We start from the raw sequence: 15,775 nt of genomic DNA, 5'->3' as shown, positions 1-15,775 counted from the left end.
AGGCATCATCATTGATATCTTACTCTTGGCTCAAACTCTGAGCTATAGAGCTATTTTCTTGGAAATTCCATTATTTCCCAATTATTCCTAGTCATCAAAACATCATTTCTTTTGTTTGTTCATTCATTCTGCAAGAATTTAGCACTTTTTTGGCCTTTTAAACATATAAGGATGTGTGTGATGAGGTTCAAACATTCAAACACATACCATTCACTAGAGGAGATGATGGATATTACATTGTTTTTATACCCAGCACAACAGATCTCTTCATATTGAAATAGTTCTTATTTATTCATGGATGCTTATCCATTTCCATGATAAAATTCAATATTCCCTGGTTCATGTGTTTCACTTATTCCAAAAGATTGTGAGCAAGAACAAGGATCTGGTCTTCGCATCTACATTGCCTGTGTCTGACATAGTGCCTGGGTGCACTTGAATGAGTACATAAAGAAGACTGGATGTTTCCAGGAGAAAGTGAGATTAGTGTCAATTCAAAGAGTCAAAAAAGTATTTGTAAATTTCTTATAGTAAAGAAGAAACTGGAGGAAGAAAATGCTAACAAGGGAGAAATCACCAGGCAGAAGTGTGGGTTGGTGAAGAATGTTCAGTATTCTCCTTTGGCTGTTTAATAGGGTTCATCTGTCACCGGCATTTTTCAACAGCACAGAACCACCACACAGGGGCTTCTCAGATGTGCCAATATCTTGGCTCCAGCACAAGCCAATCAAATCAGAATCTTCAGGAGGAGCATGTGCTTGAACCCAAGTCTTGCTCATTTTTAAAAAGCTCTTAATTTGTTTCTAATGCCTATTTGGTTGCAAATCACTGGGGTACCACAAAGGCAGAAGAAGACCATGCTGACGATACCCTAGTATTAAATCTTATACGTGGATGGAAGTCAAACTGAGAAGATTTACCTTTCACTGAGCAGGAAGAATGAAGGTTTGTGCAGCTGGGTGGACTGAGGCCATGGGAGATTATCTGGAGGATTTTGAGTTTGGATGAACAGTGAATGAGTCTAGATTGACCTGCATCTTGGTTTTCCGTCAGGTAAAATTCACACCATTGTTATATGTGAAGAGGTGATGGGTGACTGGAAGTGGGAAGGATTCTGGACTTGCTGCTTGGGAGGAGAAATGTGGAAGAAACAGTGAATTCTGGGGTTGATACAAGCCTGCTGGCTGCCTGAACCCACAGGAGGAAGACTTTCCAGAGAAGGGTCAGAACAAGAGCAGGCATATGGTCATAAAGTTTATCCAGACAGTTAGATAACAGTGGATAGGACCCGGAGGTTGAGGGTTTGATGGAGGATCAGAGGCACTAATGCTCACAGAGGTAAGCTTTGGAGAGGAAGAGTCACCTGCTTCAATGAATAAAGCCACTGCCAGCACGCTGATGCACATCTTAGACACTGGGATACAATGGGCAGGCAAGGCGTTTGTTCCATGGGCTTTATGCTCATGTGAAATGATCAGATCACGGTGAAGAGAGATGGGGATGTAGCTCAGATAGAGGAGTCCTTGCCTAGCATGACAAAGCCCTGGGTTTCATTCTTAGCACCACAGAAACTGGGCCTGGTTGCGTGTTCCTGATTCTGGAACTTGAGTGGCAAAGGGAAGAAGTTCATAGATGCAAAGTCATCTTTGACTACCCAGCTAGCTAGGGGCCAGCCTAGGCTACATAGGTAGCTTGGGGCCAGCCTAGGCTTAATAGCTAGGGAGGGCCAGCCTAGGCTACTTGAGATTCTTCCATGAAACAAACAAGGTAGATAAGAATTCACACTCAGAATTGTGAATATAGGTGCTTTGGTGGAAGAAGGCCGAGGGAACCAGGACATGAGACACACCACAGGTGGGAGGCAACAGGTTTGAAGAAAGACTTTTGCCTTGAGAGAGTCCCAAGTGTGGAGTTGGGTTTTGTTCCACCTGTCATACTTCACAGATAGTGAGCAGCCTGGACACTGCTGGCTAAGTGTGGAAGAAGTGAGTCCGCCTGTCTGGGGGCGCTACAAGCCTTAATGGTAAAGGTCACTGTCGCAGGAGATTGCAGACCTTACATCAGGAACATAAACACTCTAGAGCCACAGAAGATGGCTTCTTGGGGTCACAGCTTACTCATCAGCTTGTGCAATCTCTAACAGAGCATGCAGAGGAGCCCTCCGGCCTGCTAGCTGGTTTGAGAAGAGCTATAATTTAGCATCACTGCCCAACAATTATTCCCATTTTCCTCATCTATAAAATAAGAGGTTTAGATGAAATGACCTCAAGGTTGACTTCCAGCCTGGTGCATGGTGAAGGTGAAAGTTTGAGAGTTCATTCACATCTTCACTGAGTTTTGAATGTTGAACTATCTACATACAAACACTCTTCGGTACCAGGGCAATATCCTCAAAGCTCTGTGCTTTAGGAACCTGCCTGTTTTTAAACAACTTGCCCTGTAAAAATACACAACCTAAATTCTGCTGGGAGAAATCCCTAGGGGTCCGGAGAATCAGCCATGGTAATTGATAGGCAATGGATTGAACAGTGAAACAGACCATCTAGAAAATGATTGGGTATGTCTTAAGTCAAGGATACAGATCGCTCTGTGAATACTGAGAGCAAAGAGGCTTCTCTTCTGTCAGGATGCTGAGGTACTGTGACACCTCCAGGAGCTCAGGTGGACTCAGCAATAGGCAGATCGTCCCCTTTATTCCTCTCACATATTGGAACAAAGAGCTGGAGAGATGGCCCAACAATTGGGAGCACTGACTGCCCTTCCAGGGAACCCAGGTTCGATTCCAACTATTAGCCATCACAATGGGTGGTACCTTCATTTCAAGTGGACCCAACACCCCCTTCTGGCCTCCACAGGCACTGAACACACACACACACACACACACACACACACACACACACACACGGTGCACAGACATACATTCAGGCAAGATACCCAAGTGCATAAAATAAAATATCCTTTTAAAAAGTTAAAATGAAGAATAAGAGCTAAAAAAATAAGTTTTTATGAACTAATCTACATGTCCAAGCCCACAGTGGACACAGAGGAATGATAACAGTACTTAGGGATTGTGGTACTGAGGCGTAATCAGCACACCTTTCCGGATAGAAACACCGGAGAAGGCTGCCTAGATCTGCTTTCTAGAGCCACCCAGCAGGCATCTCCACTTCAAAGCAAGGTGTGGTGGAAGCGGTCCTCAGAGGATGGACTCCAGAGGGTACTCTGGTTCCCAGCCCACTTTCTCCAAAAGAGGGAGCTGAAGGGAGAGCAGACTTGTCCAAAGACACTGGCCCAGGCCCCTCCCAGTAGGTCTCTCACTACATCTTTTTGGATGACCCAGTGGGTGGCTTTCAGTTCCTGCTTCCAGGTTTCTGTCTTGGCTTCTCTTCCTAAAGGGCTATAACCCATAAGCCAAATAAACATGTTGGTGAATTCTGAACAGCACCCCCAAGTCTGGAGCAGAGCTAGACCCTGCAAAGGGTGGCAGTTCCCATCGCAGCCAAGCACAAGGTGTCATCCGTCTTCCAGGGACTTATCATCTCCTGGGAAGGTGTCTACCCCAAACACACACTCAGAGGCAGACACAGTGGCCAGAGTCACAGACACATCACAGACTCGTTGCCGTCTTGTTAGGTCTAGAGAGGATGAGGTTCAGGGACTGCAGAATTGGTCAGGCTTTACCAGGCTGGAAAATCAGAATCTGGGCCAGCCTGGGGAAACAGATAATGAGGTGCTAATAGGAAAAGCAAAGACTGGCTTTCCCGGAAGGGCCATTGCAATGAGGTGGGGCAAGAAGCCTTCCCCAACTGAATGGGACCTCACAGGGAGAGGCGGAACCAGAGTGGTGAAGGGCTAGAGATGGGAATCTGGAGGGAAGCAGGCCACACTGCCTGATCCTCCCAGCAGCCTAGGCTACAATGATAGGTGCCTTGGAAGCTCAGGTTCAATAATGCATGCAATCTGTTGGTGGTTAGCCTCCCTCCGGTTCCCAGGGTAGCAGAGGAGCTCCTGGGAGCAGGAGGTACGTGATGTTCCCTCCCCTCTCATTTCCAACAGCCTTGAGGTTTCTCTCCATCCCAATTCGAGCAGAATGCAGCCAGTTTATAGTTTATGGGGGTTTCCTGCACACCCATCCACTTTTCCACTGAAGTCTGTGCTTTTTCCTAGACCCACCCGGATTCCAGGCCCACTTACGTGCCAAGTTTAGACTCTTTGTTATTCCTTTCCCCAACTAGAAGACAGGAGAGTTACCTTCCCAGGGTTTCTGTGTATTCTTCCCAGACCAAAAAAAAAAAAAAAAAAAAAAAAAAAAGGCTACTAAGTAACTAAGTAATTAGAAGAATAACATTTAACTCCTTTTGCGTAGTAAACAATCTTGCCTCTAGAAATAAGTCAGCCAATCAGTTCTCTCCCATTTTAGGTCTTTGTCAGTTTCAGTGGCTATGCAGTATGATAGTGTGTGAGTGACTGAGTGTGTGTGTGTGTGTGTGTGTGTGTGTGTGACAAACTAGGTGTCATTCCTTAGGCACGCCATTATGGTTATCAAGTGAAACAGGGTCTCTCACCAGCCTAGAACACTGCACATAAGCTAGATGAGCTAATCAAGAGCTCCCCTGGCCACCCCCACCACCACCCCCATGGGAATCGTCTCTCTCTGTCTCCCAGGCACTGGGATTATATACACCTTACCATGCCCTGATTTTTTGTTTGTTTGTTTCTTCCTGAGGATTCTGGGAACTAAACTCATGCCCTCAAATTTCAAGGCAAACACTTTACCAACAAGCCGTGTCCCAGCCATGTCCCAGCTGTGTACTGCCCTTCATGGGTTAAAGGGTGCTTCTTAAATATCTTGTAAGGATTGGTAACTTAGACACCAGAACTCAGAATTTCTTTATGAAATCATATATATTTTTTAGGCAGACCATTTAATAGGGGAATTGGTCCCTTTATTAGGATTCACTTTCTGGTCATGTGAAGCCATCCATTCCCCATTAGTTCATGGAACACAAGACAGACGTGGCTACTGACCCCTTCACTAAAATAATCAACCCTGAGGTAGGCACTTCTCTGGGATTTTTGGAATGGGAAGGTTAGATAGCTTATCAAGGTGAATCTGAGTGAGTAGAAACCCCACTTGGGCCTTCTTCCTCTAATGTCTGCCTTCTCCCTGAAACTGACTCACAAAACACGCACACTATCGGCTTGTTGTTGAGAAGATGGTGGTGAGGGGGAAGGCTGGGGCTCAGAGTGCCTAGGGAAGCCCATCCTCTGAGGACCACATCCACCCTACCTGAAGCACCTAGGGTGCCTGGAGTCTACACACCTGGAATCCACAGCAGGAATGTCTGGACCTCAAGGATCAAAACCTCTGCATGGGGCCAGGTTGCCTGTCTCATCAGAATGAGCCTCTGCTGCTCCTCCTCCACGGCCTGAGGGACCACCTCTGTCATCTCAGAAACTCTCATCTCTGCAGAATTCTAAACGTGCCTGTCATACATTTGTACTCTCTGTCCTGTCAGGAATTTCCCAAAATATGCATTACAAGTTTTATTAACTTCAGTCCTTCTGTCTGTCCTTTCTCTTTTTCCTTCTTGCCTTCCTTCCTTCAAAAGCATGTCAATATCTGGCCTAGACACACTTTGAGCTGACAACCCCTCTGTCCCTGTCTCCTGAGAGCTGGGAGGTTATGGATGGCCACATCCAGACCCCCTTTGACTTTTTCTAATGAAATAAAATAAACAAAAACCTATGATTACATTTTAAAGCTATCAAACTATCTATGTAGTTTTCCAGTGTGCTGTTGCTTATATTCTGCTGAGAGTCTACATTGTCACATCCAAGTGCTGAAAATCCAGAAGACAGACCCGGCAACAGGAACTGGAAGCTGTAGGAAGGCCCATGGCCCTGGGGAGTTGGCAAGAAGCCCCTGTTCTCATTGCCTCCACAGTATGAAAGTTCAGATCCTGTAGGTGTTCAAAGGCCTCCGACCTTATAAAGGAATTAACATGAAAGGTCTTGCTTCAATCACAGCAGTAATTAGCAAATTTGGACCTTGCAGTATCTTTCCTACCCTTTTTCGTTTGTTTATTTGTGTTTGTTTTAATTGGAAATGCGCTGGAGAATGGGCTTGTTGTTCATTGTCTTGGAGAACTGAAGCATTATCCTGGCAAACCCAGGCACCCACCCTCTCCCCTACATGAGGTCTTTCTTCCCTAAGACAGCTCCCCTGCCTGGTGCCTGCAACTGACAACCAAGTGACTTGACCACTCTTCCTGCTTGCCTAACCTCCAAGGTTCCCTCTGCGAGGGTGGGAAGTGCTAACCCATGCCCAGTCTTCTGGGAGTCATGCGTCTATTAGGCATGCTGGCTGGTACCCTCTCTCTCCTTTCCCTTCCCCAGGACAAACACAAACCTTGGGCACATGGCAGCCACCCGCATGGCCTGGCCAGTCCTGTTTCACTCTTATTTCTCCTCTGATGGATTTCTCTCCCCATACTTTTGGAGTCCATTACGTCCTTCAAGGCTTGTCTCAAATGCCCTAGTACCTTTCCCCCAAACCTTTTCCCTTGACTTTTCCCAGCCCCCTGAGAAGGTCCTTCAATCAATTCTTGTCACGTTCTATACACACATACATACACATGTACATGCACACATGTACATGCACACACATATATATACATACATATGCACACACATAAACATACACAGAGACATACATAAACACATATACATACTTAAAAATGTACACACATACATTCACTTATACACATACATGTTCACAAACACAAAAATATATACAAATATATACACACACATAAACATATACATACACATAAACACACACATACATATACACACATAAACATAGACATACACATAAACATACACATGCATATACACACATAAACATACACATAAACACATGCATATACACACATAAACATATACATACACATAAATACACACATGCATATACACAAATAAACATATACATACACATAAATACACACCTACATACATACACACATACATATATACACACATAAAAACACACATATACATTCATTGACACACACACACACACACAATTGTAATTTAATTTTATAAACAGGGCTATGTTTTATCCTTTCTAGATGCTTAACTTTCAAGCTCTGAGCAGGAACCTGCTCTGGGGAGGTAACTGAGCATCAGTGCCTAAGTACTCAAGATACAAAGAGTACTTGATTTAAAAAACTCATTTAACAAACATTTCTACCAACCATAGGAGTCATAGATACTGAAAAGTAAACAAACCATTGCATAGAAAGCATAGTTCACAAAGCCTTCCCAGGAGATTGGACTAGAGCGGTTAATACCCATAGTTACAAGAATTTTTGTGTTCAAATGTACACACTTTTATGAAATCTCAAAGAAGCCTGGGTCGCTCCCAGCTGAAACAAGGTGCATTTGACTGTACCCACAGTAAACCAGTTCTTCAGATTTTGAATCTGAAAGAGTATTTCATGCCCTAAAAGGGAAAATGTAGAAAATTCTTTTTGACTTAAAATCTGAAAACCTCTGAGAGCCAAACACCTTTAACACCATGTACCCAGCACAGCCTTATTTATTCAACAGGACATCTGTGGGAGCTAACGTGATGTCGTTCAGTAGACTCCTGGGCGTGCCTTGCCATGGATGGAGTCACGCTCCCCTCCCACCCCAGGCTGCACTATATTCCTCACTTCCATTCATCTCTCTTCTTCCCGGGTCAGCTCACACATCCATGTAGCCCACATGTCCATGCATCCCACATACATACATGCAGACCACAGGCCCATGCAGCACACACATGCAGCTCACATACATGCAGCCCACACATACATGCAGACTGTGTCCACGTAGCATACACATACAGGCAGACCACACACATGCAGACCACACATATATGCAGACCATATGTCCATGTAGCACATACATACATGCAGTCTACATCTATGATGCCCACACATACATGCAGATCACAGATCCATGCAGCACACACTTTCATGCAGCCCTCCCTCCCAAGTCCCCTGATGATCCAATCCCAGCAGCTAGTCCATCAGGCTGCAGAGCTGGCTAAGGAAGAGTTTCAGTTACTAATTCTCAGATGTGTATTTGAAAACACTTAGGTGAAGTCTGTACTGGGATAGACATGGGAGGGCAGAGGTGAGAAAAAGACACGAGAGTATCTGCCTTCATGTGGTATACATAGACTCAATAAGTGTGGCCCAACAGAGTCCCCAGTCAAGATGCTGAGAGGACAGAGAAGAACCAGGTAACATCTCCATTGCCAACCTGCAGAGATGGTTAACCAGGTCACTATAATGTCAGTAAAAACCTATCCATACCCAGGGACAGGAGGAAATTCTGAAAAGTTTCTAGCCCCAGCGTTGTAATCTGGACAGTGTCTTCATGCTGAGACTAGATCTGAGTGTAAACAAGTAGGGAAAGTTTAAAACCCTCAGTGTGGGCAAACCCTCAGTGTGGGCAGAACCTCAGTGTGAGCAAAACCTTAGTGTGGGCAGAACCTCAGTGTGGGCAGAACCTCAGTGTGGGCAGAGCCTCAGTGTGGGCAGTTAAGTGTGATCCAGACAGAAGTAAAGAAGCAGCCTAAGTTAAAACCCATGCATAGCAGAGAATGAACACTGTCTTTCAGAAGAGTTATAAAATATTAAGTACAAAATACTGAATGCAAAAGTAGTTCTTCATGGGGCCTGAGAGATGGCTCAGGTAATGGTACTTAACACCAAATGTGGGGATCCGAGTTTGATTCCAGACTCCATATGATAGAAAGAGCAGAGTGTCTCCTGTAAGTTGTCCTTTGACCTGCATACATGTCACATGGTACACACACATGTAGGAACACATACGCTTGCACGCATGCAAGTATTCATACACAAAAGAAGGAAGAAAGGAAAGAAGGAAGGGAGGGATGGAAGAAGAAAGAAAAGAAGGAGGGAAGAAAGGAGGAAGGGAGGAAGGAGAAAAGGGGATCCCCCTAAACAAAACCAAAAACTAGATCTAGCAAATACCGAGTTAATTCCCAGATTCAAATGCAAAGCTATGTTTAACTTGGAAGTTACTAACAAGGTTCTACCACTGTGGATATTGGTATATTTAATTTTGATTCATAGAAAATGTCTATGCAAGAAGTGATTTAATCAAATGAGTTCTTTGAAACTCTGAAACAAAGTGGATAAAGGGGAATAAATGATACTTTGGTTTGAGACCAAATGTAAAATATGTTTTCTAGGGCTGACTGAACATGTCCACTTTGCACCCTGAGGCACACTGCTTGCAGTCACCTGTAGGGATAGTTCAGGCCTCAGTGACACAACTTACTGTAAGATCATTACACAGTGTTCTCAGGGGATCACATGACACCTTGCCTTTCCACAACAATCACTGTCTACCCAAGTCTCCAGTGGAGCCACATGAAAATGAGTCAGATGGTGAGAAGATCTTCCTGTCTAAAGCAGGTTTACATCAGGGAGTCACAGTTAAAGGCTGCTCTGTTGTGGAGCTTGGAGCTTTAATGCGTTAATGTCCAGGACCTGCAGGCTTGGAAGGAACTTCAGGAGCCTGGGAACAAGGCTTGCTTGTTTCCTGAAGAGCTGGACTTGTACGGGACCCTCCTTGTACTATGCACACTAACAGAACAGAGCAGGAAGCTTCCAATGTGATAGTTGACAAACTGGGACAGCATCTGAGAGGGTTCTGGACAGTCCCAGGAGACCGAATCTAGAAGCTAGATTCCTGAATCCACTGGTCAGAGGGTCATAGTGATGTTTTAGATAGAACCATTTAATACACACATGTACAATGGGAACATGGGTGATGTCTCCACACTACTGTATCAGCACGTAAAAAACAGCTTAGAGGACTTGACTATTTATAACTAGCTTTTTTGCGCTATTGATTGATTTGCTTTTGAGGCAGGGTCCTGTGTATCCTGGACTGACCTTGAACTCACTGTGTTGCTGAAAATGACCTTGAACTCTTGGTTTTCCTGTCTCTGTATCCGGAGTATGCTGATTACAGGCTTGTACAGCCACTCACAGTTGGTGTCGCACCGGGGATATGTCTCAGGATTTGTGGCAAGCACCCCATCCTCAGCTGAACTACACCCTACAACTAAGATCAGCCATTAGTCCCGGCCTCTTAGAGTTATAGAAATTGGAGAGAAACTGGCTAAAAGCACCTGCAGGGAACTGCAGTTAGATTCCCAGACCTGCAACTTGAGCTCCAAAGGATCTGATGTCTTCTGGCCTCTGAGGGTACACTCATATGTACAAACTCACACTCAGGCACAGATACACACACATAATTATGAAGTAAGGATAAACTCTTTTAAAAAGTCCAGATTTGAAGAGTATGAGACACTGCGTTGAGACAGGGCTGGCAGCAGAATTGACTGGACTTACACAATCTTAGTTTTATTATTAAAGCTCCTGCGGTCTGTCACACGTGTGTGGTATAGCCTGCTAGACGTTTACAAACATTTTCCATAGACTTCTCAAAATACAAAGAACCTGGCAGGACTCTTATTTTGTAGTATTTCCATACCCCGTGCAGCCAGGTGCTCCCGAGACTCCTGTGCTTTCCCAACTCCTAACAGGACTGGGGGAATGACTGAGAGGCGGGGTCACCAGATGTGAACTTCGTTTTCTCTTAAAGCATAGGAAGAGATCGAAAGGGTAAATCTAGAAATTAAGATAGTAAGGTTTGGACCTTGACCTTGTGTTCTTTAGTGAAGCGGGTAAGGACAGAGCCGATACCAGCCTACAAATACCTGAGCGTACTAACATCCATGCACAAGACTGTTATTTGGTAGGCACGAGCTTAGCAAGCAGTCATCCCAAGAAACGACAGTTAACTGGCGTATGAAATCCGAAACAACTCTTATTCACAGAAACTGGGGAGGGCCCCAGCCACACTCAGGCATTTTCTTGAGGCTGCTGCCTAGATTTCACTGGAGAAGACAGGACTTGCTGACGAATCTGACGTCGTCATTCTGGGTTCTGGGCTCTTGACTAGGCAAAGTCAACAAAGTCTTTGTGCCTTAAGTTCCTGACTTTCCGGGTAGAAGGTATGCACCATGGGCCCCAGGACACGTGTACTCTATGGTAAGAGGAATACACTGATTGCATCTTACCCTGAGGCCTAGATGTGCCTAAAGGGTCAGCCATCAAATGGAGCTCTGCCCTTCGTCACAACGCAGTGAGGTAAGGAACATCCCAGGCAGGAGACTGGGCTTTCAATCCCACTGGTGAGTAGAAGTAAAGAGACACAGGTCTGTCTGCATGTCTGTCTATTTCCCAGAGCGTCTACTCACCGGGCAGCCAGCAGCCACCATTCACATACATCCGTCCATTCCTCCACCGGGGAAACATACTGAGCCTTCATGACAAGCCCCAGAGTGGACTTAGAAGATCCCTGAGAGACCAGCTACGGGGTTCTTCACACACACAAGCCCTCTTCAAAACCTCCTTTGAATTTTATGGCCACAGTTCTGAATTTATGTTCTTTAAAGAAAGCCCTGTATTGGATGATCTGAGCTCTGCAGAACCTTGACCAGCCTCTGCTTTGGGCAGTGGAAAGAAACGCATGAAAATCCTCTGTCAGCCTGACACGGAGTCAGCTGTGACTGAAGCAGGGTGAACTCCAACCAGACCTTCCAGGTCCCCTTCAACGCCCTGCTCCATCTCTGTGTCAGCCTCAGCCAACCTGAACGTCAGTGGCTCAGTATGACTGGGCACTCCAGGGGCACTGCACTGTCCTGACCCCTGACCTCTGGGTGAAGCAGGAGCTTCCAGCTGTCACTGAGACCTTGAGCATCCTAGTATCAAAAACAGCTCTGCGGGTGTGTGTTCAGTTTGAACTGTTGGATCATGGGGGGGGGGGCGCTCTAAACAAGACTCAGTTTCTTCCATCACTAATTCTTCCCATGTTTTTCTCATTATGACCTCAGCTGGGATGAGGCACACACATGCATTTCTACTTAACTGCTTCTTACTGGGCATAAACCAGCTCTTGGCACGTGTGTGCTTTTATGCCCCAAAGCAGAACCCTGTTCTCCTCTCTTGTGTCTTCTGAGGTGAGTATGACTAGGCAACCTTGATGTCATCCCCTGTAGTGTGACTGAAATGTCAGGGCTGTACTGCCGTATGGTATAGAACATCTGACATAGAAGCCCGTGCACACATAGCTCTGTGATTGGGTTTTGATTAACCCTTGGCTCACTCAATAAGCCTTCCCCCTATCAGAGGGAATGCAGGTAGCTGCATTTCTCTGATGCCCTTGTTAAGGAAAAAGCACAAACATAGGTGACTCAAAGTCCCTGAGAATGTGTGAAATCCTCTACAAGGATTTTAGCGGTATTAGAACAGGCAACCCCCCTACAGTTGTCTCCATGAATCCAAAGAGCACATTGCAAGCTGGTGCTTTTCTCAAGTTCATCTACCTCGCCCTCTCCCTCTCCCTCTCCCTCTCCCTCCCCCTTCTGCCTTTTCCTACAGACTGGAGGCAGAAGGGCTTTGTGCCCCTTAAGCACTATGAGCTGTGCCCCCATCTTGCCTTTTGTAAGGAATGTCTGTGTTCCCATTTGTTTTCCATCTCAACAAACCAAACAACACTTCTCTCTGGGAGTCCTTCACTTAAGCATATTAATGTTTTTCTCCACCTGATGCCCCCAGTGAGCCCTTTGAAGGGGAGGGAAAAGGGGTTCCCTTCCTTCCCCTAATTAACTGAGGTCCTAAGGACTGGCCTTTCCTGTTAGGCTCTGAACTTCTGATCACCAAGCTCTTACCTGTCAGTTAACTGGCACCTGAGCAGCTACAAGGAGCCAAGAAGTTTGAGTCATGCCTGCCTCTGCAGGGCACAGTGTCCTTGAGAGGCGCGAGGCCAGGCCTGTCTGGGGCTCACTTTGCTCCTGTGCTGGGCCGCCTGCCTGCCACCCCTCCTTCCAAGGAAATGGAGATGGTGCAGAGGAGGCAAAGGCGCCAGAAAACCCAGGAAATTAACCTCTGCTTCTTGCCTATGACCACCAGTCATTAACTCTTCTTTGCTGGTGTAGAAAACAATATTAATTCTTACAGGAACCTCCTGGCTATTTTCGCAGTGAAGAAAATAACTGTGTTCGTTTGAGAGACTGTAAATAAGGCCCTTGCATTGACTGCATAGAAACTGTGTTGCTTCCATAAGGAAAGCAGAAGGAAACCCTTCAGAGACATCTACAACCTCCACAGGTGCTTCCGGGCTGGCACCCTCGGTCAGCGCCACGACAGTGCTGCTGTGCTGATCCTGGGGTTATGTTCAAATCCATTCTAGACTCAAGCTGGGACTCTGAAGGGGTACATGCATGCATGGGAAGCAGTGGCTTTCTGCAGGGCTCAAGCAGGTGGGCTTAGCAAAGGTCTTATGTCTGACATGCATTGTGTAAGTCAGAGAAAGGCTGCCTCTGTGTCTGCTGCCTAACGCCACATAGGTGGGCTTTTATGTTCTCAGCACATGCTGTCATTCAGGTAAGTATAATAAAACACATACATGCACAAATACACACACACACACAAACATAGATGCACATATATCCACATGTACACATACAAGAACACACATGTGCACACACACAAACACGCACATGTATATATGCACACAACATGCACACACACACATACACACCTTCTCTCTAACAAGCACAGACGCCTTTTCAGATTTCTTCCTTGAAGGGGGGAGGAGGCATGCCCTCAGTGCTGGAGAAAGGAGCCAAGAACCCTATTTTTCTTAGTTCTGCGCCTGCTGGCAATAAGCCACCTGTGGGCTCGCTCACTCTTTTGTCCCCCCAAAATGTGAGCCATCCACACTGGTTACAAGTGGGAGATGAGGACATTGGGGAGCAGCACTTTTGGCCACGGATGCTGGTGGGAGGAAGGATGGGTGAGGCTTCTTGAAGATGCATTCTCTTGGAGCCCGCTGAAGCTAAGCCTGTTCCCTAAGACCCCCACACCACTCAAGTGCATAACTCCGGAGAAAGGCTTCCCTTGCTCCTCACCGAATCATGTTTTTTGAGGTGCTCTAGGACAACAGGCAATCTGGCTAAAGTTTGTCAGTCTCCAGCCATGTGTGGAAATGCCATGCATGACCTCTGGGTCATGTTCTGTGGTCACTTATTCTCTGTCTGGAGGGAGCTGTTAGGAAATCGAACCCCAAGAAGGTTTGGAAAGAGCCTGGCCCTGGGACCCATGGGTGAGGTGAGTCTGTAATAATTCTTCACCTGAAGTAGTATTCACACGTGGATGGCATTTAAAACACATTCTGGTTTTATGTGACACTTTTCTTTGATTTTTTTTTTTTTTTTTTTTTTTAGCATGGTTGTAAATTGGAGAGAATTTGTCACCTAAGGCTATTACTGATGGTGACCTGTTTGTTTAAACCTTCAGGAGAGAGAGCAGAACAGAAGTAACAGAGGCTGCTTGTGAGTGTGACTGTGATTTGGGATTGCCAAAAAGGATCTTTGAAGCTTATTTATAACCTTGACAGTATGCTGAGGTTTGGGGCGGTGAACACATCCAGGTTAAGGAAGGGGAGTTTTAGATTGTTCAGGGCTCGGTTTGGACTTTAGTTTTCCAAAGTTAACTTCTTCATTTATTGTGAGTTTTCTGACCTGTGACTTAAGGCATCTGTGAGCTCATGAAATGTCTGAGAAACAAATTCTTATTCCCTTCAGGTGATCGGGTTTGGAAGTGTCGGACAGAGACGAAAACATGCTTTTCAGGGGCCGATGTGGAGGGTTTTCCTGGTAATGCGCTCCTGGTTGAAAACAGCCTAAATCCACATGAAATTATACAGACATTGGGGAAAGCAGTGTTCTCCGTGGGCCGCGAACAAAGCGGTTTCTCCAGTCAGACTGCTTCCACTCTCTGACTACCTCAGAGACCCACTGAGCTCTTTCTTTCTGTTGGGATAGGTGGCAGATTTTCAAATGTTTGGTTGAGAATTTGCCTTACTTCCACCTAAGCTGACTTCTCCACTGACAAAGGAAAATGACAGGCGGGGAACTTATGAAAGAACTATATAATCACCGAAAAATCAGTAGCACACGGGCTCCGACACAGGACATAGGAGAACACACTGGTTCTTTAGACCCCTCACACCCTCAGCCCGCTGGGCAACATCTGGTTGCTTTCTGGTTGGTTGCTTTTCTTCTGCAGACAAGGATAAAGCACTCCCCCTTTCTTTTGCCCCATCATTAAGGAAAAACCTTTTTTTCCACATGTAAACAACACTTGTAAATTCCCCCAGATAAGCCTGGCCGACTTGAATGACTTAAGGAAGTTTTTTTGTTTTTTTTTTTAAAAAAAGAATCACATTTTCATTACCTTTGGAAGTCAAGTTTTTCAGAAGCATCTCCAGCATGCTGCGTGCCCCCACCGTGACAGACACTTCAGCCTCTTACCTGCGGAGTGCCCAGTGCAGGCTCCTGGGTGGGCAGGAAGTTAAGACCAGGCAAGGAAATGATCCAGGATGCCTTGGAAAGGTAGGTGCTGAGGGTTTTTCAAAGTGAAGAAACAGTCTTACTGTTCACTGTCAGTCAAAAACAAGTTCGTACAAGTTTCTGAGAGGAATTACCTGAGGGAACTGAACAGAGAAAGGAGGAGATTGGAAGAGCCTGAGAGGGGAAGGAAGCACAGAGAAGGAGGGGTGAGGGAGTGAGGGAGAGGGGGGAGAGAAAGAGAGAGGGAGAGAGGGAGGGAGGGAG

The 15,775-nt window shown here is 45.8% G+C and overlaps 1 protein-coding gene across 8 annotated transcripts in view; it reads right to left on the bottom strand.

Moving 5' to 3' along the window:
* Kcnj15 (potassium voltage-gated channel subfamily J member 15) overlaps positions 1-15,775 on the bottom strand; it is a 40,893-nt gene that overhangs the window by 24,877 nt on the left and 241 nt on the right. For 2 of the 8 annotated variants that reach the window (XM_029544449.1, XM_029544448.1), the window contains exon 1: positions 15,473-15,708. The gene's annotated coding sequence lies outside the window, so the exon portion shown is untranslated. Of the gene's footprint in view, positions 1-15,395; positions 15,709-15,775 lie in introns of those variants that run through there. The other 6 variants (XM_029544447.1, XM_021209636.2, XM_029544450.1 and 3 more) reach the window with 6 other exon arrangements.

The sequence above is a fragment of the Mus pahari genome, chromosome 12 (assembly GCF_900095145.1).
Source record: "Mus pahari chromosome 12, PAHARI_EIJ_v1.1, whole genome shotgun sequence".
Classification (NCBI taxonomy): Eukaryota; Metazoa; Chordata; class Mammalia; order Rodentia; family Muridae; genus Mus; species Mus pahari.
Note: the sequence above shows the minus strand (reverse complement) of the source record. Positions and strands in the feature narration are given on the sequence as shown.